We start from the raw sequence: 23,821 nt of genomic DNA on the forward strand, positions 1-23,821 counted from the left end.
GGCGCTCGTCTAAATAAGTCTACCGTTGTTGGTGCATGATAGGTTGTTTGGATGAATGGAGCTTATTAAATGAATATTCACCACGTGGTCTTACCTCTCTGCAGAACAATTAAAGAGCGTAGTTTGTTGGTGTAACTTCGGAACTCTACTTCCTTGCATGTAGTTACAAAAACCCGCTGTCGGCAGAAAGATCAACTTTTGGCAGCCCTCCATGGCACAGGCGTCAGACGCAAGAGGTTACCCCACACTGCCCTGAAGGCAGAGCACAAGGATTCATAAAGTGGAGGCAGCCCAGTGAACAGGAACTGCCAGGCGTGTGTGCTTGGAAGACCGGAGGCACGGGAAGTGCGTGTGTTTACAGGGGGTGGGTGGAGGTGCAGTGTGAAGGAACAGGGGACTATGTAGGTGAGGTTGTGTAGCTCTGGCGTGTGGTACAGCGGGTGGGAGCCGGGAACTGTGTGAAACCACATGTCTATTGTGAAGAAACAACAAAGGCAGTCTGTGCATGCGTAGCTGTGTGTGCATGGCAGGTTGAAAGCGCTTTTTGGAGACCAGGTAAGTGTGTGGGGGTGTTTGTCAGGTTAGCGCGCATCTTAATGTGCCGACTGGTTAGCAGGAAAGGCCATGCAGAGTCAGTCCATGCGGGGAAGTACAATGTGACGGACCATATGTGTATGTAGTTGTGCGGTTTGGGGGAGCAGACAAAGTGGAGTGGGGGTGGGGGTCTGAGATGCAGTGAGTGGGGAACAGGAAAAGCCATGTGTGTGTGCTGGAACAGCTGAAGCCTGGTTTTGGATCGCCTGGAATGCGGGTGATGACCAGGGAGCAGGACTTTTATGGAAACTCGCAGCCCAGACTGTAACTTCAGCCAGACGCGCTGCTTTCAGTCTAGCCTGGGAGAAGCAGGAGCAGGCAGTGCGCCCCGGGACTCTACCGCCTGCCAGAAGCGCAGGGAGTCTAGCACCCCTGCTGCCAGCTCGGGACACTACCTCCTGTCAGCGCAGGGACTCTGCCGCCGGCTGCCAGCCCGGATTTGGACCCTATTCGCCGTACCAGTGCCCAGGCTGCCGCCTGTCCCGCGTTGTTCCGCCGTCGCTCTGCTGGAGCAGTGCTCTGCCCGCTGCAGCGCCCGCCTCAGGTGAGCCTGCAGCCAACCTCGCGGCGCGGTCAGCGAGTGCGTACCTGGCGGCAGCAGCTCCGAGCGCGCACTGCCAGGTCTAGCGCTCGGCTGCCGTCTCGTGAAGGCAACGCACCCCGGAGGCGCTGCGCGCTGCTGCTAACCCCCCGCCATTGTGGCGGAGACGGGAAATGGAATGCCCCTTTATGTGTTTTAACAATGCTGTACGCCCCTTTCTCGAAGTGTGCATGGGACGTGTTTATGGTAAACGTGTCGAAAAGAAGTTTTCGGAAGAAAGCTCCTCTTTGAGAGAAACTTGGAAATTGACAACATTTTGCACTATCTCCCTTCAGAAATATTTATAACTGGTTTAAGTAAATGAAACAATTCAACTTTTCTTCGTCCTGCAGCGAACTCTCCCCCTGGCTGTTCCGAATGCTGGCAAGCACGGTGTGTTCGTGGTGAGGAAATAGCTCCATGTGTCGCGTCAGCCGCTTCTCGCTGTGAAATGTTGGCAGGCAGGTGTGCTGGGTGCGTTAAGTGTGGTGGGTAGAAAAACATTGCTTTACGGTCTGTGCACCCGGTAAAAAGTCGTACCACGGCCAGTGTTTGTGGAGTTTGTTTTAAGACACACTTTTCTCCCCAGACTGTGTCTACTCCGCCTGTGGTTGCGGCGGCTTTGGCAGCGCTGCCTTTTTATGACGAGCTTGCTCTTCTTTCTGTGAGCGTCCGAGTCCAGGGAACGTGAAACACCTCCGTTTCTGTGACTGAGAAGAGCCCTTTTATGTCTGTCATTCACTGAGGCCCACTGGTGCCGGCCATGCAGTGAAGTCACTCCATGTCTGTCACTCATTCACAGGCCAGCAGAGTCTACCACACCTGGAGGAGGGAGGAGGGGAGGGACAATCGCTGTCACCGATTGAAGCGCTGCAGTATGCTCGCTGCTGAAGCGGTGTGGCATCAGTCACTGCATGGAGCTCCATCAGCTTGTATTTGAGTGACGTCTAACTGATCTGTGGCTGAACGAGGCGCTACACCATCTACCTTTCAGCGCAGATTTACAGTAGTGCTAAGTAAATTGATGCCTGATTTCTAATTGAGTACAACATATTCGGCATGTCATTGCGTAGAGTGTCTGATCTATCACTGAGTGAAGCACTTCAGTATGCGTCACTGAATGAAGCGTATGTCACTGAGAGAAGCACAGGAATATGCCAGGAAGTATAATCCCGCAAAATCTGTCACTGAAGAAAGCGCTGCAGTCTCTTTCAATAAATCTAGCGCCGCAGCGTCTATTGTTGTCTAAAGCGCTACAATTAGTTACTAAGTGAAGCACTACAGTGTCGGTCACGGAGTGAAGCACGGCAGCATGTGAGTGAATTGTGGCAGTCACTGAGGGAAGCACTGCTGCTCTGTCACGGAGTTAAGTGCTGGAGTGTCGGTCACTGAGAGAAGTGCAAGAATACCTGTCGTAGGAGGATATACTGAATTGTATTTAGTGTGTCCCTGATTGCCAGAGTGTCTGTCACTGTTTGAAAGGCTGTAGTGTTTGTTTCTAAATTAAGCGTTCCGGCTAAGTGTTGAATTTCTTGCCAGTAAGTGAAGTTCTGCAGTGTTTGCAGTGAGTGAAATACCGTGGCCTGCCACGAAGTGTAGCATTGGAATATTTGGCAGTGATTTAAATATGGCAGTGTCACTGAGTGAAGCACTGCACTGTTATGAAGTAAACTGCTGGGGTGTCTGTCACTGAGAGAAGTGTTGCAATGCCGTGCACAGAGGGACACACTGTATTGTCTGTAGTGTGTCCCTACTGCTAATAGGTCTGTTACTGTGTGTAGGTCCGTAGTATTTGTCTTTCCAGTTGGTGTTTCAGCTAAGCTTTGGCTTTCCTGTCATAAATGAAGCTCTGCAGTGTTTGTCAGTGAGTGGAATGCTATAGTGTCAGTCACTAAGGCTAGCATTCCAGCACTCGATAGTGAGTGAAATGTGGTGTTGAGTGAAGTGCCACAATGCCTGTCACCGAGAGGCACACCGAATTGTCTGTAGTGTGTACCTAAGAGCTACTGTGTGAAGGGCTGTAGTATTTATCTTTAAATTACATGTCTCTGCTAAGCATCGGATTTCCTGTCAGTGAGTGAAGCTCTGCAGTGTTTGCCAGCGAGCGACCCGCCGCAGTGTCTGTCACTAAGCACTATAGAAGATGAACACAGTAGATGGTGCAGTTTAGCCCATTCCCACCCGTGTATGAGGGTGGCTTTGCATTCTCTGAGGCAGCTCACTGTGGGGAGTTAGGCTGACTGTGTGAAAAGGGCTTCCCTGACAGAGGCCTTTGCTTCAGTGGGATCTTGAGCATGACATACAGGCAGTTTCGCAGCTCTCAATGTCTCAAAATTATTGAAAGTGTACATTTTGTGCTTAAAAATCATGCTTTAAGCTTCCACTCTCTGAAAACTAGTTGCAGCGTCACTAGTAGCTGCCCCCTGGTGTCCGTCCTCTATTTGTTCCCAAGTTGCTTAGAGTGTGAGGCGAGTGGCTGTCCTCCTGTCCCAGCCATGTGCTTCCTGGGCACAGCAGGTCACCGCAGCTGCTGCTGCCCATGTCACTGTGCCCGGGGCTGCATTCCTGGGCCCCTGACAGTCCCCTCTGATGCTTTCACTGGCAGCCAGCAGCCGCCTATCTGCTTTCCAGATAGCAGCTCACCACTCAGGCCCGCACCGCTCATGTGCTATTTATAAAAGCTTCAGTCTGACCTTTTGCTCTTAAGTGCTTCTGGGGACCCGTGGCGACTATCCGTTGTCCATTCTTCATTTCTATTAGAGCTCTCAAACTTGAGGGGAATTATAGTGCATATGTTTAACCCCCAGTTATTTCATTGAGGTCCAAGAGTTACAAATAAAGTATTCGAAAGGCGAATTAAATGTTTGGGAAATACCAACCTGATCGGTCTTCACAGAAGATTTACGGACTCAAAAAAATCTAGGTAGCAGAGGGTGAGAAAACCAAACACCTTGGGCTATATTCATGAATACTTTTGGTCAGCCCAAAGTCACCAAAAGTGACACCAACCAGTGCAAAGTGTTGATTTATTTACTTTCCAGCGCTAAACGATATATGCACTGGCAAGTTGTCTAAAAGTAATGTAAAGTAGCACTCTGCACTACTTTGCCTCAAGGGTGCATTCCTTGGGTGAAAAATGGGCATTCCTACGCTCCCACCCATGTTTTTTTTACCCAAATCCCTATCGAAGACATGTGTACACAGGGCTTTTCAACAAAAAACGCTATTCTTTGAGGCAAGCTGAAAGTAGGAAGCAAGTTTTTTTTCCTCCAAACTTTCCCACTTTGCATGTGTATTGTGCTGAACAGCACACTTACAAAGTGGGAATTATTTTTAAAGTGTGTCTGGTGTGGTACTTTGTCCTGGAAGGGAACCCTTACAGCACAACATCTGTGCTGCATATGTTATGTTATGTTATGTTATGTTATGTTATGTTAGTGCTATTTGTATTGCGCACGGCTGCTCCAGCGAAGGAGCGTCCCGGCGCACCGACAAGGTGGCGAACACAACACAACAGGGGAACAGAAAATATTACTAAAATGGGGGAGTGAAGGATTTAACAGAGCTCAGAAAATAAATGGGTTTTAGCGGCCTTGCGGAAGGAAAGCAGGTCACCAAGGGTCCGAAGTTTCAAAGGGAGAGCGATCCAGAGTGCGGCTGCCCGCACCTTAAAGGAGCGACCCCCCACCCGACTGAGTTTGAACCGAGGGGCTACCGCTAATTCTTGGTCCAGCGAGCGCAAAGTGCGGCCCGGGATATAAGGGCACAAAAGTTGGCGCAGTAAGGGAGGCGATAGGGCCTTCAGAATCTTGAAGGAAAGGCACAAAACTTTAAAGTGGATCCGCTGCCTAACGGGTAACCAATGCCGGGCTCGCAAAGATGGACCGGCCGAGAAAAACCTAGGAAGACCTACGATTGCTCTGGCCGCAGCGTTCTGCACTCTTTGAAGTTGGGTTAACTCGGCCTGGTTTAATCCTATGAAAAGGGAGCTGGCATAGTCCAGCCGAGCCAAAACCGTTGCTTGCACCACCAGTTGACGAGTTGCGGCATCAAAGTATTTAAGGGCAGGGCACAGATTGCGCAAGATGCCGAAGCAACACGCCGCCGTCCTTTTGGTGTGGCCGACAAAGTTGAGGGAAGGGTCCAGCCAAACACCAAGATTTTTGATCTCCGCAACCGGAGTGGGGGTCGGCCCCAGCTCAGAGGGCCACCAAGTATCTCCCCATAGGTCCGTCCGCTTCCCAAAGATCATCACCTCCGTTTTTTTGGCGTTTAGTTGGAGACAGTTGGACGTCATCTAACCAGCCACCGCCCTGAGTCCTTCTCTGAATCTTGGGGCATCCACCCCAGAGTCCCTGCTGATCGTGACCGCTAGCTGGGTGTCATCTGCGTACGACACCATGGTCATACCACAGAGCTTCACAACCTCAGCCAGCGGCCTCACGTAGATGTTAAAAAACGTGGGGCTCAGCGAGGAACCCTGTGGGACCCCAAGAGACAGAGGATGACATTTGGACTGGTAAGGCGGGGACGCCACACAGAAGGAACGATCCCTGAGAAACGAACGAAACCACTGGTGTGCAGTGCCGATCACCCCTATCTCCTCAAGACGTTGCAGGAGAATATCATGGGAGACCGTGTCAAAGGCGGCGCTTAGGTCTAACAAAACAAGCGCCGCCGTTTGACCTGCATCCAGAACTGCCCGCAGGTGCTCGACCATAGATAGCAGTGCGGTCTCCGTACTGTGGCCAGCCCGAAAACCATTCTGGGTGTCGTCCAGAATGTTGGCACGCGACAGATGGCCAGTGAGGGCGGTGTTAACATGCGCCTCCGCGAGTTTGGCTGGCCACGGGAGAAGCGAAATCGGGCGGTAGTTCTCCGATATCACACACACACCTTTGCAATATGGTGTAAATATATGTGTGGTGCAAGGCAGACAAATTGTGCACCAGCACTTGGAAAGAGGGAAGTAGTGCAATATCTCAACAGGTATAACACTGTCCTGCTCGTTCCCTCTCAGGTAAAGCAGCATAGCAACTTTGGTTGCTGTGCTGAGCTCCATTCTATGACATATGAATAAATCTGCCCCTTGGACTTAAAGGGGAAAAATGAGAAGGGACTTTTATAACCATATAATCGTGTTCTGCAATATTGGTTGGTTGCAGTTTTAGGTTTTTAGGTTTTCATATATTTGATTGATAATACATAGATTCTACAACGTTGTCTTCTGCAATTCCGCAACCCGAACTGTGTGATTATTAATCGTATACAGGACCACATATTTTCAGTATTTATGTTGCATCAACAGCAAAAAAAATAGCAATGTAGAGAGCCCAAAAGTGCATACTGTCCACCACCTTTTTGGGAAAAATTTGAAAACCTTCCTTTTCAGACTGCCATTTTGTGGTTGGCATGACAAAATGTGCCTTCTTTTCCCCATTCCTTGAACGGACCCGGCTTAGACACTTAACCAGTGCTTTAAATGGGCCGGTACTGAGTACCATCACTTTTTTATTTTGAGAATGAGAGTACCTGTACTTCTCAAGGGAATCGTAATACTTTTAACTTGAAAGTACCAGCACTTCTCAGAAACAAGCAGGTGCTCTCGTACAGAATCCCTACATGCACTTTTTTTCCATTTCAAGCATCGCACTTAACATAACATCAAACTTTTGCTCATCTTGCTTTACCTATATCACCACATGTGCTCCTCACCAGCGACCACATTACACATAGTGCAGACTTTTCCTGGTTTGTGCCAAGGCACACCTTTAAATAGGTGTGAGGTGTGCAAATTGGGAAAGTGCGCCCTATTGCTTCAAATGCACTGCCCCCAGGGCAGCCAAGAATTTGTGCTGACCTGGGGGAAGTACATTAAATGAAATCCGGAGCGGCTGCTTCAAAGCTGCTTTGTGTTTCACTGTGCAGGCGGTAACCTACCTGCACTTTAGAGAGGGATTAGAGGTCCCTTTGCAGGTGGGTGCAGTGAGAGGTGGCATCCTCCTGCAGGGAGATGTCTGGGGGTCCATAGGACCCCCTTTTTCCCTCCAGAGGGGCTGCCACCAGGGGGTGCACTGAGAGTGTGAACTTTTTGTGGTGCACTTGCAGTGCACCTCCTGACAGGTTATTTGCCTTTTCACCAGTGTCATTAATACAGGGCAGGCACAAAGGTAGTTCCTAATTTGCATGGGGCCACAAGCATCTGTAGCCCCTTCTGTAATACCAAAGTGAACCAGGGGTGACAAAGCGGGCGTACATGCCAGTTGCGCCCCTGGGGGAACTTTCTTTAATAACGGCCCCAGGCGTTCATGGGCAAGGCACCCAGATAGGCACCCACACCGGAGAATTAAACTAGGCATCACGCATCCTCCCACGACCTTACGTGTGATAACATTCAGTATGGCATCTGGGATGACTGAGTCTTTTATGTTTGCTTTATGTAGGTACATTATGTGCATATGATGCCCTATGCACTGTAATTCAAATAGCAGACAGAAGCCCCCTCCCCACACCACTGAGGTATCCTTCATCACTGGGTTGTCCCTTCGAGAATTTCGTAGCATCCTGAGTATGCTTCTGTTTAAGGTCTGTAGTCCGTCTGTTTTGAGTTGTTATGGACCCTAATTGGATTGACTGAGGGTGCAGTTGGGTGCAATTGTGGTAGAGATAACGTCCATCCATTGTTGGACTAATTTTCGCTTTTGTATCACCATAAGAACTTTCTTAAATAGTGTGTGAGGGTGGGCTTGGATAACCTTATTGAGGGCTCTGTGCCACACGTTTAAAATATAGTAGGGTCAGGTTAGACGACTCTGCTTGCATATTGTGTCATCATGTTTGTGAGCTCTTTTTGTGCCATCTATGTGGCAGGTGCGTTTGTCAGGGCCAGGTTCAAATTGCCTGTTGTCACTCTTCTCTAGAAATATCAAAAGAGTATACGGTGTGCCCAGCAGGTTATCACGTCTGCCTGGTTCAGGTGCTCTTGTTTCCTGGCCAGTACCAGCGTTTAGGGTTAAAAATACAACACTGGCGGGGAAAGGAGAACACTTTGTGGTTTCCCTATCGTGAACTATTGCTTTCCTTCATCCCACTGCAGACAGATTTCCAGGCTCAACTGGCCATGAAAAGTAAAAAAGGGAGAATATGGCGGGAAAGAACAACCTAATTTCAGGTTCCATCAGAGCTCCAGCAGTGCCCTTGTTAAAGGTTTACTAAACCATAGTTGAATATGAATGGAAAGTGAACAGAACTTGGAAATGAAACCAACAAAAAAAATCCCATTACATACCTGAAGATCTATCCCTCAACACCTAAACAAATATTGCTAGGTCCTTCTGGCATGCAATAGCCACCTTGTTATTATAAGTTATAGGCAGATTGTTTTTTTGGATTATAAACCGATGCCAAAGTGTTTTAGAATGCCTAACCACAGCAGCAGCTGGCACAGATTGGAGGTGGGTGAGGGGAGCCAGGAGAGGGAGTAAGGAATTAAAAAAAAGTTTTTCCTCGCCACATCTGACATCGTTGTCTCCGGAACACAGCACCCAGGAAGCACTCTGGTTCCCCTGAGCCAAACACAATGCTGCAATACAGTGTTGTACTTGGTAAGCACCAAGTCTCTCCTGAGCCAATCACAGCTCTGCAATGCAGCATTGTGATTGGTCTGAGTGCCGTAATTCGGCGCTCAGCCAGGGAGTGAGGGCCTGGGCATGTTCTCCACCCAGGCTGTAACACAGCCTGGGTGTAGAACATGCGAAGTGCACGTAAATGTTTGGCCGGCCCCAGAGGGCCTGCCAAACTTTAATGCGCACTTTAGGGAGTACAAACCACTCCTCCCCTCCCCTGCTCTGTCAGTAGAGCAGACCCATACATCCTGCCCTCAAAGCTGCTGCTACAAGAAAAAAATAAAATGATAATAACTTAGAGCTATTTTATTTTTCCTTTAGTGACACTGCTTGAAAGCAGTGGGGCGACGCTCCTCCGCCTTAGCAGAGGAGCCACCACTGCCTAATCAGAAACGTTGGTCCAATGGCTACTCAAAATTCCATTAGTAATACAAGTTCACCAAAACTCTTCCTGATGCTTACTGAATGTGGTCATGATTTCTTGCCTGTTGCCGCCATAACCAGCGATATCTACCTTATTTAAGATGCGTTCATCTTTCCATGGTACTCTGTAACACTTGTTTACCCAGAATCCCCATGGCTATGCAGTCTGCCCTTGGCACAATGTTTTTTTCTGGTAGAAGCGAGTGTCCGGAGACCTGACATTGTGTGCAATGAAAATACAAAATGCCCTTCACCCCTCTCCATTGGGAGCCTGTAACAAATGTAGAAATGGATCACCCCTTCCCCCCTTATTCACTAAATGAAAACTTCTGCCATGCCTGTCATGGTACAACTGTGGCAAGTTCACTATTACTACTGAATAGTTTACCGACTGTATTGGACATTTGGATTCTGTAATACAGATTCTAACAAGCAGAGTGCATTCCAGTGTTTCTCTGGTTTATTCGCTTAATTACTAAACACCCCCCTCCCCCCGGATGTTTCTCAATGGACACGATCCAGAGAGACTCACTCGGTGTAATTCACAAACCGATTAAGACTGAATGGATGCCATGTACACTTCCAGCTTCTGCCACTCTGGGGAGAGTGTTTATCTCTAGATATCCGTATTTTCGATTCGTGGTGATTTTTAATCTGTTCCCAGACTAACAGTACCATCTCATCTCAAGATGCATCAATTAAAGAGAGATTTTCTTGATAAGAGGATGTTTTTTTTTAATTCTATTTATAAAGTACAAACAGTCACATTTTGAAATAGTTAGTTGAAAAGTTGCTACGAATTCCTGCTATTTAGTATTTTTGAACCTGCATAAACATCATTTCAAACAAACGTGCTTATATGTAAACTCAAAATGCTCAATGATACTATATGTGTGGCACTTAATCTGGTTAATTCTTACGGTTGATAAGAAGGAACAGATAGAAAAAGAAGTATGTTTTCCACGAGTCCATTAGCAGGTGTTCTCACTAGTGAATGATGGTGCATACGAGTATTGTCACGAGGCAGCTGTGAGTCAGGGCCTTCAAGCCTTCAAAACGTTTAGGGGGCTCAGTCCAGTAAACATCCTCTGTCAGTGGTATCAAGTAAATGTGTCACCACCCACACTTTCAACAATAGAGTTAAGGAGTCAGGAACCAGTTGTTTTACTACAGCGGGATGTTTTTCTCAATGTTTTTTATAACCAACAAGCTGACATGCACCTTTATGGAGAGCTGCTGCCTCATGGCTGGCTGCTGGAGGAAGTTATCAGTGAACAATTCTAGCTTTGTGTGTGATTTTAGAGTAAAAATGCATACATCTTTAGAAAGAAGAAGGCAGTAGCTGCTAAAATAGCACTTTCCACTGAAAGGGCCTAGGTCCATTTGTTCAGGTCTCCTCGATGTAGATCATTCGATAGTTCTTTATAGCAGAATAAAAGTATAACGGAGAGAAAAATGTCATAAATCAATCTAGTATGCGTGTAATCCAATATGTAGCTACACAATAAATCAGGTTGACAACCAAATTAAGGTTATTCAGATTTATTACAGATTCAGAATTGGCGGACATATACAAATCTCAGCATAAGGGTATAAAAATACAAAGGAAAAAGAAGAAATCCAAATCTCCTAAAGAGATTTACTTGATGCAGTATGAAAATAACAGCTAGTTCAATGACGAATATGCATTAAATCAGGAAGGACATTCTACGATTCCCCTGTATTGGCACCTCGTTGGAGTAAAGCATTTAATTCTATCTATCCCTACTCTAACTCTAGACGTGTCATCCCTAAATTAGCATTTAAGCAAATTGTTCGAAAGAGAAAAGGTGTCAGTGGTTAGAGTCTTTGTAAGAAGTTGCTCTAACATCAAATAGGTGAAGTAGTATAAAGCCACAAGCAGAAAAGAAGCAAGCTTGCACTCAGGTGCTCTCTTGTCAGATGGCAAGATGGAATGGGGATTCGGTCCCTCTCTATGATGCATCATCTATTCAAACTTGTATTCAGCAAATGTCCCATAATGCTTTTCTCATGCGTAGTCTACAGCAAGCTCATTCACAAATTGGTTCCATCATGTTGATTTCTTTCGCGGTCTTCTCCGTGTACGCCCCTCTGCAGCAGTTCATCCTTGACCTCTTCTCCTTCTCCTGTGTGAACGCACATCCTTTCAGCTTATCTTCGCCAGGCCAGGCTAACGGTAACTCCTTCATTCCTCACCTTTTTAATGGAACTATCCCCTTACTCTTCACTAATAGAGTGTTTGTCCACATGCAATGCAGAGCATGAGAACAAGAGACATTCTACAAGACCATTGGAATCTAAGCATCACTTTCAGAAACGAGAACATTCACAATGTAGCATACACTTTGGAATCAGCACCCATCAACAAAGTTGTTCTTGTAAAATACAAGTAATGTCCTTTAAGATAATAGGAAACATCCGTATCAAATGAACAGGACCGAGCTGGATAAACGTGTATTTTCAATCCTTTATTTTTTGTAGACAAATGATCCAAAACACAAAAGAATTTTTCTTTTTCTCTTTTCTAGCCAACGCGTTTCGTCTCTTTTGATGAGACTTCTTCAGGGCTCAAAACACCTGTCTTTACACTAAGTGGTATGGGCTGGAGAATTCTTGGTATTCACGAGAAACTTGTAGAATCTGTCATATCCTATGGGTATTCAGGAATGACTCGAGACCGGCATGGTGACCTGCTAAACAAACAGCGTGGATTCGAAGTAGTCACTACTACTTCGAATCCACGCTGTTTGTTTAGCAGGTCACCATGCCGGTCTCGAGTCATTCCTGAATACCCATAGGATATGACAGATTCTACAAGTTTCTCGTGAATACCAAGAATTCTCCAGCCCATACCACTTAGTGTAAAGACAGGTGTTTTGAGCCCTGAAGAAGTCTCATCAAAAGAGACGAAACGCGTTGGCTAGAAAAGAGAAAAAGAAAAATTCTTTTGTGTTTTGGATCATTTGTCTACAAAAAATAAAGGATTGAAAATACACGTTTATCCAGCTCGGTCCTGTTCATTTGATACGGATGTTTCCTATTATCTTAAAGGACATTACTTGTATTTTACAAGAACAACTTTGTTGATGGGTGCTGATTCCAAAGTGTATGCTGTTTTGTTTAGGACTTTTGTCCTTGAGAGGAACTTATAGGGTTGAGTTCCTAGGTCTCTCAAGCACCATCATACTATTCAAAGTCACGGACTACGATAGGTGCAGGAACTTTGCTCCAACCCTTCCTCTGTTAGTTAACATTCACAATGTACTATAAATTCAGGCCTACAACCTAGGCTAAAATAATAAATCCACCATGTTATTTACGTTTAGCATGTTCATAAAATCATTAGAATGTTCAGCAGGAACGCTCTCTAAACTATATTAGTATGTTTAATTCAACAACATCATTGTTCTAAGAAACATTCAAAAGGCATTTAATGTGGGAATGCGTTACACCACTAATGAGCCCTATATAAGTGTGTTACATTGTTTATACGTAACTAGTCCAATTCTATGAATCATTTCTTAAGGTTCACATTAAATTGTGTTAATTTTGCAAGAACAGGTTCATTGATTTGCTTTGCCTCTAACAGCAAATTTCACCAAAACACTGAATAATATATGAGTGCATACTATAAGAGGTTGCATTGCACTTCTAATGGGTACCCCATGTAGGATACACATTTCTGCTCTATCACCAGTAAAGCAGATAGTTCCTTTTTTGCAGGTGTTGCCAGTGACACATCACAGTGGGGAGCCTAGTGGTGGAGCTGACTAATGTAGGATCCTCGCTATTCCACGATCACCCTGTCACCAATGAAACACATTACAAAACACATTGCCACTTTGATCAGCTATCATTCAGGATTATTGTACACTATACATTGAGATATATTAATACATCAGATACGTTACCGCCAGCAGTTTCAGCAGAAACTTCACTGGTTCATGTTAATGGTACTGGATGCAATTCTGCTTGCCAGATAACTGTTATCTCCCAGGCAGGGTTCTTTTGGCACACATTTTCTTTTGAGCCTAGTTGCCAAATCCTAATATTGTTTGTTGCCCACGTTACTTAGTAATTAATTGAAAAGCCATGGCAATTTTCAGATTATTTGGTGAATTGCTCTTTCTCAATTAGTCAATCAGTTGGCCATTACAGACGCATCTGCTTTGCTTGCCCAACTTTCTTCAGGATTCTTCTCACTTTGAATTGCTCTGAGCATGATATTTGGGCACAGGGAGAATTATGTTTCTTTTTTTAAAGTAAATTAGCAAATGTATTTTAATTTCACACACATGTGCACACCCCCCCACACACACCAATGCATTGCAATTTTCTATTTATTACCATTGCGGAGCATGGGGAGGAGCCATCACTCACAAGAGGTGAAGCCTCAAGCGGGTTATGATTCCCCTCCCCTCTCCCAGTAATGCTAATAAACAGCATATTGTACTCTGTACATTTGCATACAGGTTTTATGGCATGGCAGTTTTCACATGCATTTATTTTAACAAAAGGCGTTTAAGCTAAACCAGAATTCAAGGAGTGACGTTTCTGGACTAAGATAAAACCACATTGAAGAAGCCTTGTGACTATTAGGATTCTTTTAGCCAAGAGGTCTCGCCTTTGGGACCTTGTAAGTAAAAAAAAAAAACCTGTAGTGTTAGACTTCACGTTTACATTTACTGCATCCTAAATACAAAGTAAATGCAAACGTGAAGCCTTATACTTCATTTTTAAAAATTTACTTACAAGGTCCCAAAGGCGAGACCTATTGACTATGCCAATGCTTGTTTTTTTATGATGCTGCACAGCGTCGTGTGTTTTGTTTTTCCTGAACTTGAAGTGAGTGAGCAGAACTGGCCCGTAGCTCTAAAGACAGCTGTACTTTTGTGCCTTTAGTTACCTTAGACGGCTAATGTAACTTTAATTAGTTTTAATTGTATTTTGAGGTAAATGTAATTACTAGATAACGTGAAAGCTTGAATTGTTTTATTTCTCTTATTAATGAGTCAAATACACTTCCTAAGACAAGTTGCCTATCAGTGCATGGGAGAGCATGAACGTGGGTGTGGAAAAATAATGTTGCTTGGGAAACTAACGCTAGACTCGGGCTAATTAGGAACGATGAAAAGATTTTAATTGTGACTGCAAGCTCCAATGTTTCTTTCCTTGCTTTTGAGCCCCTTCTTACGGCTGCAAGCAGCATGTGACCCTGCTGGTCCTCAAGGAACTGCATCACAGGAAGCCATTTATTGACTACGAAAATATTCTTCTCGCATGGAGTAACTGTGACTCTCTGTCGCTGTAACCAAAGCATTTTAGGCAATTATTCTAATGTTCTCTTTCAGTGTTTCTGTGCGCTTGGCTTGGGCAAGCTGTAAATCCCCTCTTTCACCCTTCCTCTTCCCCACAAACGGTTTCTTCGCCTTCCTTAGCAACAAAAAAAAAACCAGACCCACAAAGCGTTTACCTTGCGGGAGCGAGGAGGGGCACCATCTGTTTGCAAGTTAATTACAAACAGATGTCGCCAAAGCTCGCTCCCGCAAAGGAATCGATAAACGTGCATGCATTGACATTGAAAGCAATGCAAAGCGTGCATTTTTTTGGGCGAAAAGCTGATAGATTCCAAGAGGTCCCCTGCTAGCTCTGCATGCACGCTGCGTAGGTGATACCTAAAAACAGCTGGCACTCCATAAGCGTGTGTAATAGTTTTTATTGACAGCACGGACTTGCACTGCTCTGACGCGTTTTGGCTGAAAAACAAGCCTTTGTATATATATATATATATATATATATATATATATATATATATATATATATATATATATATATATATATATATATATATATATATATATATATATATATATATATATATATATATATATATATATATATATATATATATATATATATATATATATATATATATATATATATATATATATATATATATATATATATATATATATCCACGATCCTGAAGCGCCGAAACCAGCAAACGGACACAACCAGGTACAGACCACAAACCAAGGATTTTAGAGAAAAATTATGTGCTTTATTCCATCAATGGGGATGGCGGCATGACGCGTTTCGTCCGGGAAACCCGGACTTGATCACATGACAAGACCCAGAGACATGAGTGGTTAAATACTGGTAGAAAAACGAGACTCCTCCCATAAAATAACAGACATAAAGGAAATATCCTTCAGTATATAAAACGGTCAACCAGAATGCAATGTACAGTGCAATTTAGAGCATGAATGCAACAATAATATATTCACTATACAATTCAAACAAAATTAATTAATTAAATCTATTGAAAACATATAGGGCAAGTGCCCAATGGATGACCACAGCATTAAGAATATATATTGTAACTGAGCAATATACATTAATGTCAGTGGGACATGTTAATGTACCAGTAAATTGATGTAAAAACCACAAATAGAATTCTAGTGCAACATAGTAAAGTGCAGGGTGCAAAATCCCAGAAATTGGGAGCGAACAAAGTATATCCAGGTAAAAACCTGGAGCAGAATAGGAAATTTAGTGATAAAGTGCAAGGTGCAAAAAAAGTGCAAAGTGCGGCAGTGCATATATCTGAAATGGGGGGAGAAAAAGCAATCACACATTATCAGATCAATATATAGCAGCAAGAAATCGGGCATACCTAAAATTCATAGTAATACAGCTGGATTATAGGTAAAAAGTAAGAAAATCATCATTATCAATAAATTGATTGTCAGAGTAAGCAATGTAAATCTTCATAGACCATCCTCAACATGAACAAATAGATGAAAACCATATAAATAGGTATAAAATCCATTATAAAAAAGTCATGCATATGATAGAATAAAATATTTACAAAAAGTTGTTAAGATCTTCTCCCATGTTCAGGCCATTAGGGATCTTACTATTTAACCTCAAAATGTATTGACTTTCCAACTGTCTAAGTCTCTTCTCTCTGTCTCCACCTCTTTTGTTAGGGGGGACTGCATCAATAACAAAGTATTGCAGGTCATTAAGATTGTTATTGTGCACCAGCTTGAAATGGCGTGCCACTGGATAATTTGGGTCAGAATTAACAATGGCACGGAGATGCTGTAAGATTCAATTGTATACTTGCAACTTAGTGCTGCCAACATATTGTAACTCGCACGTACATTTAAGAACATAGACCGCATGGTCAGTTTTACAAGTATACACATTCTTGATAGGAATCACAGCATCTGTTAGACCCTCAACAAATTCGCTGGTGTTCACTCCAAATTTGCATGCCCGGCATGAACTACACTTACGGAAACCTGTTTTGTTAGAGAACCAATTAGATTTAATAATGGTTTCAGGACTAGTTTTGACCAGAGCATCCCTCATAGAGGGTGCTCGTCGGAAAGTTATGTTGGGCATAACTCCCAACAGAGGGCCCACCACAATATCTGTTTTTAAGATGGGCCAATTAGATTTAATGATTTGCCTCATCTTTTTGTGTTGATTGTTAAAAGTGGTGATTAGGCGAATGGAAGACTTTTCAGTTGTGTCAACGACCTCTTCTGGAGTAACTAAAGCAGGTTGTTCTACCATTGCCATTGTTTGATTAGATAAAGCCCTTCTAAGAGAGTTAGTGAGGTTAGTGACATCATAGCCTCTCCGTAAAAATCTCTGATAAGATCCATTCAAACAATTCATGAGGTCAATCTCATTGTTACATATGCGTCTAATTCTTAAAAACTCCCCATAAGGGATGCTTTTAATAAGATGATGTGGATGGTTACTCTGGGCATGTAAAATTGAATTTCCAGCTGTAGACTTTCTGTACATCCTAGTCATGATCTCGTTATTTTTGATGTAGACCTCCACATCTAAGAAGTTAACACTTACATTGCTAATGTTGGCACAGAATTTTAGGTTTAAAGAATTGTTATTGATGTTACTAACAAATTCTTTGGCTGATGATTTACAACCTTGCCAAATTATGAAAACATCGTCAATGAAGCGCCACATCTTTACAATGCCAGTTTCATCCTCCTCCAAACAGCTGCGGATCCCACCCAGGACGTGCCTCTCCCACCAGCCCACGTGTAAACACGCGTAGCTGGGGGAGAAGCACGCACCCATGGCGACACCACGCAGCTGCTGGAAGACTTCATTATTGAAAAGAAAAAAGTTATTTTTAAGGCACAAATCAATCATGCCGATGAGCATTTTACTATGTTCATAATACTTGATGTCTCTAGTAGACAAGAAGTATTCAATCGCATTCAAACCATCAACATGATTAATAGAGGTGTACAAGGATGTAATGTCCATGACTAGAAAGAAATAATTAGGTTTCCACACAACTTCTTTCAATTTCATCAAAAAGTCACCAGTGTCTTTTAGGTAACTGGGCAAGGCCTCCATGTATTCATGTAAATAGAAATCAACATATTTGGAGAGGGGTTCCAACAGGCTATTTTGGGCGGAAATAATTGGTCGCCCTGGTATCGGTGTTGTGCCTTTATGTATCTTTGGTAAAAGATACAAAGTCGGAGTAATAGGAAAATCCTTTTTCAAGAAATCAAATTCCTTCTTGCTAATCAATCCTTCCCTCTTCCAAGATGCCAGATTAGAGTGTACAAGTATTTTTACTTTGTTGAGTTCATTGAAAGAGGCCTTCCTGTAACAGGCTGGGTCATTTAATTGTCTTTCTGCTTCCTCTAGATACAAAGTACGTGGCCACAAAACAATATTTCCACCTTTGTCCGCTTTATTGACAATGATGTCGCCTTTTGACTTGATTTTTCGCATGAGCAAAGAGTATTGTTTATCTCTAAAGCTTCTACTTTTCTTGTTCTTAGCCACAGTTTTATTCAGTTCTTTTAAGTCTTCCACAACCCTATCATTAAAGATGTCGATGGCATCCTGAGGCATCACCGGGACAAATGTAGATTTAGGACAAAAAGGACTATTACCAGCACGGCCACTACTGATTCCCATAGCACCTAATACATCCTGGGTGTTATTCGGAACAGCGTCATCATTTGCAAGAGAATGAGCAGTCTTGAGAGCTAAAGTGTCAGCAATAGTAAAGTTTTTATGGATTTGCGATTCATTAACAATAGCTCTTGCTTTTTCACTTTTCTTATTGGTGGTGTGGAATTTCAGAAGCTTTAGTTTCCTTATAAATTTAAAGGTGTCAATCCTGGCTTGTACATACTTGAATCCATTATTAGGGCAATAGGAAAGACCCAACGAAAGAAGCTGAGTTTCTGCTGCATTTAAATCAAGTTCCGTTAGATTGATCACCGTGTTTTCTACATCGGAGTTATCTAGATGAAAAGTGGTGCTCATAGAATTTTTTTCTTGTGAGTTTTTATCTTTAGTATTTTTTTCTTCTTTTTCTTTTTCTTTTTCGTTTGTATTGTTTTCATGTGTTACGATTTTTACATTTTCATCATGATTATTATCATTGGTGTCAGATTCCATAGATAACGTTAAATCATCACACGATGATATGGTGGGTAATTTCAACAATTTGCTTATGATTTCTTTTGGGCATTCCCCCTTCCTCTTTTCTTTTTCCCGTAACTGTTGGCGTTTCCTCCTCTCTTTGCGGGATTTGTTTCGCCTCTTCTTCCTGTTGGCTGTGTCCCTCTCGACCTCAGGGTGTTTTGCCGATCTTCCACCATAAAAACCAATTCCTCAGATGGAGTGAAACTACTGATCCCAAGTTGCTGCACATTTGTTTCATCATCAGAACCCCCACTGTTATAGATGGAACTCATGTCGGTGTCTGATCCCTCAGGGGCTCCCACCTGTTGGTTTTGGGGAGTTTGCGATGTTGTTGCTGACACTGGCACAGATGTAGTTAATGCTTGCCTTTTAGCAGATTCAAATTTCCTTGAGAAGGTAAAAATTCTCCCATTCTCATAGTCAGCCTTGTCTCTGGCAAATTTGAAGGCTTTGCGGGTTTTTATGGTCTCCTCATACTTGTCAAGACGTTTTTTAATATCTTCCCGCCCTTTGGTAATTGCCTCTTGTTGTTCCATGGCATTCAACTCGAGATTAAGTTTCTCAATCTGAGTCATTAGTTCGACTCTATCGATTTCGGCGTATTTGATTAGTATGCATACCATGCCCATGGATGCATCAAGGTTATGCTGAGCCCATTCTTTCAGCATGAGGAGATTGGGATTTTCAAAAGATGGGGCTATTAGAACTCTTAAGCCTCGAGGAACCCTTTTAGCTTCTTTGTATTTTTCAAGACTCTTTTGTTCCCACCATTTAGTAAGCTCCGTCCGGAGCAATTTTTCTAGTTTTTTTAGTTTTGATTTAACATCGTCTCCTTCAGTAGTTTTTTCTTTGAGTTTCTCCCCTAAAGTAGCAACTGCCGGCAAATTTAAATTAAAATATATATATATCCTTCTTCTGGTGCAGACTCGCATCTGTGCCGAGTAAGGATTATTTGTATTAAGGTTTCAGAAAGGCTTACCTGGTCAGAAAAAAGTTAGACTTGATTTGATACCTATTAATTTTATAAGTTTACTTAAATGAATGAACGAAATTTATGTATTGCAAAAACTACAACCTGGAAAGGTAATTTGGCACAAAACTAACTGGTCTACGCTGGTCTAGCACAGAGAATTTTAGCCACACCAGAAACGTACATTTCACTTCGAGTATCTCATGCTTGGACATAAACAAGTGAGTTTTAAGAATATTACAAAAAACAAGATGGACGGTTAAATGTTGAATAGAGCTAGAATGATAGTGCCACATCCCAGGTTTGAGATAAGAAAAACGCATTTCCTCTTAATCTACCCTGTCTAATCTTAGGCAAAGTAATACAATACAAATTAATGTCCCTCAAAACACGGATTGGAGGGAAACAGCAAATCCGGCTCAAAAGAAGCAAGGGGCCTCCTCGTCTATGCAACATTTCAAGACAAATGCCCAGGGTTTTAAAAGCGATCCTTTTAGAAACCGAAAGCTAGAGCAGGCTAACCAGATGAATAGAAATGTTTGCATCATCACAAATGACGTATACAATATATTTTACCACAACTTCCACAGTAAGAAGGTTTGTATGCCTTTGCTGTTCTTTTTCAATTTAGCTCTGCCCTCGACATACAGTTCTAGAGTCTTCATCAATGGACAATGATTCAACTTGACCTTCTTCTGGAATTACTACAGTTCATCCATTACCGACCAGTGAGGAATGACATAATTTTAACCTTCAAGTAATAACACATCGGATTGATATGTGGATGATCATCTCTTGCCATTAATATCAGTAGGACACATTGCAAAACCATGAACTGCTTGTGCGCGTATTCGTTAAGTCCCCACACTACCTGGGAGTGGAAAAATACATCCAGCATGACTGCCTGCGCGGTTTTTATATTTAGAATACATGTGCTTGGAGAACCTGGGCTTACATTACTATGAGATATTTTAGGAACAACTATAGTAATATTCTGGGGATGGGACCATGCAGCCAGTTATTAATATCAATTGGTCTCATCCTACATCGGAGAATTTGCCAGCATGCCAATATTCCATGTGCATGGGCAGTGCCATGATTTATAATGTAAAGTTTAGATGTAAGGTGAATTGATGTATCCTAAGAAGAAGAATTTTACGAAATCATATATATCGCTCTCATTTTGTACTGTTAATCTATAAATCTGCTGTGTTTTGTGAAACAAGGAAATATTACTTCTCTGTGACCAAATGTTTTGGATAGATAGCATTTGTAAACCTGCTTTGTATACGTTTTTAGCTGTACAGTGGTTTTCATATAATGAAATGATTGACTTATGTTGTATATTGGTTTTCATGACAACACATTTTTTCAACCATGATCTTGTTTTTGCAAAGCAGTAATTTTTCCCATGTATTTTAGAAGGTATGTCCTACACCTCTGAACTCTGCCAAATTGTACATCTTCCAAATTCTAAAACCATAAAATTTCCTTCTTGGTACAGATCTGGGACAGGTCATGTAGAAGGGCGGATTAAAAGGAGCTTTTGATATTGAGGGCACCTAGTTTTCTCTGGAGTTTTTGGGAGGGAAAACACTGGATTTATATGGTTAGCAAGGGGGGAGGGTGAAAGATGGTGCATCCTAGATTCCTAAGGACTGGTTAGTGCACATTTCTCCCAGGTCTTTCATTGGCTTCTAATCAAAACCTCACACTCACAGACTTGAACAGTGCGGATATGAGTGAGGAACCTGGGGAATGCTCAGCTGGGAGGAGTGTGTCCATCTTTGCGTAACATGAAAGGGAATAGGGTGAATGTCTTCTTAGCAAGGGCAGCAAAACCCAGATTTCAAAGGTACAACTGCCCTATTGTCAAGGACCCCACAAGCCTTGCTGTCTGCCTGTAGAGTAGTCTTGCAGGATGACATGAATAACATCCACCGTCTCTTACCTACTCCCCTGTCCTACCTAATAGTACCAGACCGGGGCGTGGTGACAGCCGGGGGAAGGAATCCTGGTGGGGATGTGCCTGAAGGTATGGTGAAACAATAAGGGACCCTCCTGGGTGAATACGCCTTCTTGCCATGGAACCTGAAGGAAGGATAACCCACAAACAATTACCAGCTGTTTAAAACAGCATGCACACTATTTCTCATGCGTTCACTGAACAGGAAGATATATTGAAACCATAGTCACCTGAGGGAAAGGAAGAGTCCAGGTAATCCCTGAATGTGGTAAGAAGAAAGTAGCAATGCGCTCCTGCGCATGGTATCCGGTATGAAAGGCAAGGAAGTATAGGTGAAGCACTCCTGCGCTCACCGAAAAATAGCAGGGTCATAAATGGCAACGCGCTCCTGTGCTCACCATTAGGAAACAATCATACACTGTCCGGTGTTGCGCCCCAGCGCTCACCGGGCTGTCTGAAAACCAAGTAGAAATTGGAATGCGCTCCTGCGCTCACCGAGGAAAAGTAGGAATAAGGAAGATGATGCAAAAGCAGGGCAAGGTACAGTGTTGCGCTCCAGCGCTCACCGTGCTGTCTCAGAGCGAGGTCAAACGAGAGGAAAGCGGCAACGCGCTCCAGCGCTTACCAGGAGTTACAGGGCAAGGTACGGTGTTGCGCTCCAGCACTCACCGCGCTATCTCAGAGCAAGGTCAAAGGAGAGGAAAGAGGTAACGCGCTCCAGCGCTTACCGGGAGTTACAGGGCAAAGAAGAGGAACGGTAACGCGCTCCAGCGCTTACCGTGACAACTCGAACACTTGAGCGTGTGCAGGGCCGGACTGGCTACCCAGCGTTTTGGAATGCTGCTGAGGTAGGGGCTGATTTCTTTGATGGAGACCTGCGTGTACAGAACGAAATTTGTTTTGCTTTAATTATTTCGAAGCACACGCAGGTCTCCATCAACAAAATCAACTCCCACCGCAGTGAAATCAGCTCCCAGCTCGGCAGCATTCCAAAACGCCCGGTAGTCAGTCCGGCTCTGAGCATGTGCCAGCACCAGCGTCCGAAGCAGTATGAGAAGCGCCAGTGTTAGGAACCATCGGGCACTTAATGGCGTCACCCGGAAGTGGTCAAGTGATGACCTGCTGTACTGCGCTGCTGAAAAGCGTTAGACCGCCAACCTGCCACAAACATTCCTCGTTCATTCGGGGACATGACACCTATCTGTCAATACAGCACATTCATAGATTTGTGAAGGAAGATTTTGGTTTATAAAGCAGGATGGGTGCTGGGATTCAATTTGGACAACCCTGGCAACTAAAGAGGGTACCCAAGATGCGGTAAGAGATAGGGAAAATACACTGTCATTCATTTTAGAGGTAAGAGGAGAACCATTTCAGTCTTGCATAATCCAATCCCATAAGTGTTAACAAGATCTTGTTTCATGCTTGGAGGTCTGTTGTTTCGGTTGCAAGGTTTGTAGCGGGACCAGGAGGGCTCTGCATGGTCTGTGTTGCACATGGTTTTCTATGAATTCCGTGTTCACCTAAGCAGGTTTGAAGTGGGCTAGTTATTGTGCGGGCGATGGTTGTCATTGATTTGGTTCTAAAGTGGATAGTGCATGTTTTTGATTACCTTCCAGGGGAGGGTAGGTGAAAGGGAAGTAGCTCAAGAGGATGTTAGTGGCCAAAGCTTGCTTTTTTTGTCATTGGAAGGTTCTGTCTTTCCTTCATTGACCACATTTTTGAAGATGCACTTCTGGGCTTCTTTCAGAACTAATAGTTGAGAAAACACAATGTACTGAGCATTAACACTAAGGGATAGATGTATTAAAAATAATGGAATGTAGTGCATCAACCTAAGTTTTAGCTCTGCATTGAGAGGGAGCAGTGCAGATCCATATTCACTAAATAGGGTCTGCTGTTGATCTTGTCCACTGTACAGGTGCTCAAACAGGCTGCCTAGCACCACATACACACCTTTGTGCCACAGTGTAAAAGGGTGTTTAGGATGTTTAGGATAGGGTTCGCACAGGAAGGGTACCCTTCTAGTTCAAAATCTTATGCTTAGACAAACTATAAAAAATCTCATATGTGGATGTGTGCTGTACAATGCAGCACACATACAATATGTGAAATGTTATGAGAATACATACTTTTCTACTACT

The 23,821-nt window shown here is 43.5% G+C and overlaps 1 protein-coding gene across 18 annotated transcripts in view; it reads left to right on the forward strand.

Annotated features, from left to right (window-relative positions):
* The first annotated feature begins 326 nt into the window (after window positions 1-326).
* NEXN (nexilin F-actin binding protein) overlaps window positions 327-23,821 on the forward strand; it is a 355,548-nt gene continuing 332,053 nt past the window's right edge. For 6 of the 18 annotated variants that reach the window (XM_086954152.1, XM_086954164.1, XM_086954163.1 and 3 more), the window contains exon 1: window positions 886-1,138. The gene's annotated coding sequence lies outside the window, so the exon portion shown is untranslated. Of the gene's footprint in view, window positions 346-371; window positions 556-838; window positions 1,139-23,821 lie in introns of those variants that run through there. The other 12 variants (XM_086954175.1, XM_086954189.1, XM_086954185.1 and 9 more) reach the window with 5 other exon arrangements.

This window comes from Lissotriton vulgaris, chromosome 1_1 (genome assembly GCF_964263255.1).
Source record: "Lissotriton vulgaris chromosome 1_1, aLisVul1.2, whole genome shotgun sequence".
NCBI lineage: Eukaryota > Metazoa > Chordata > Amphibia > Caudata > Salamandridae > Lissotriton > Lissotriton vulgaris.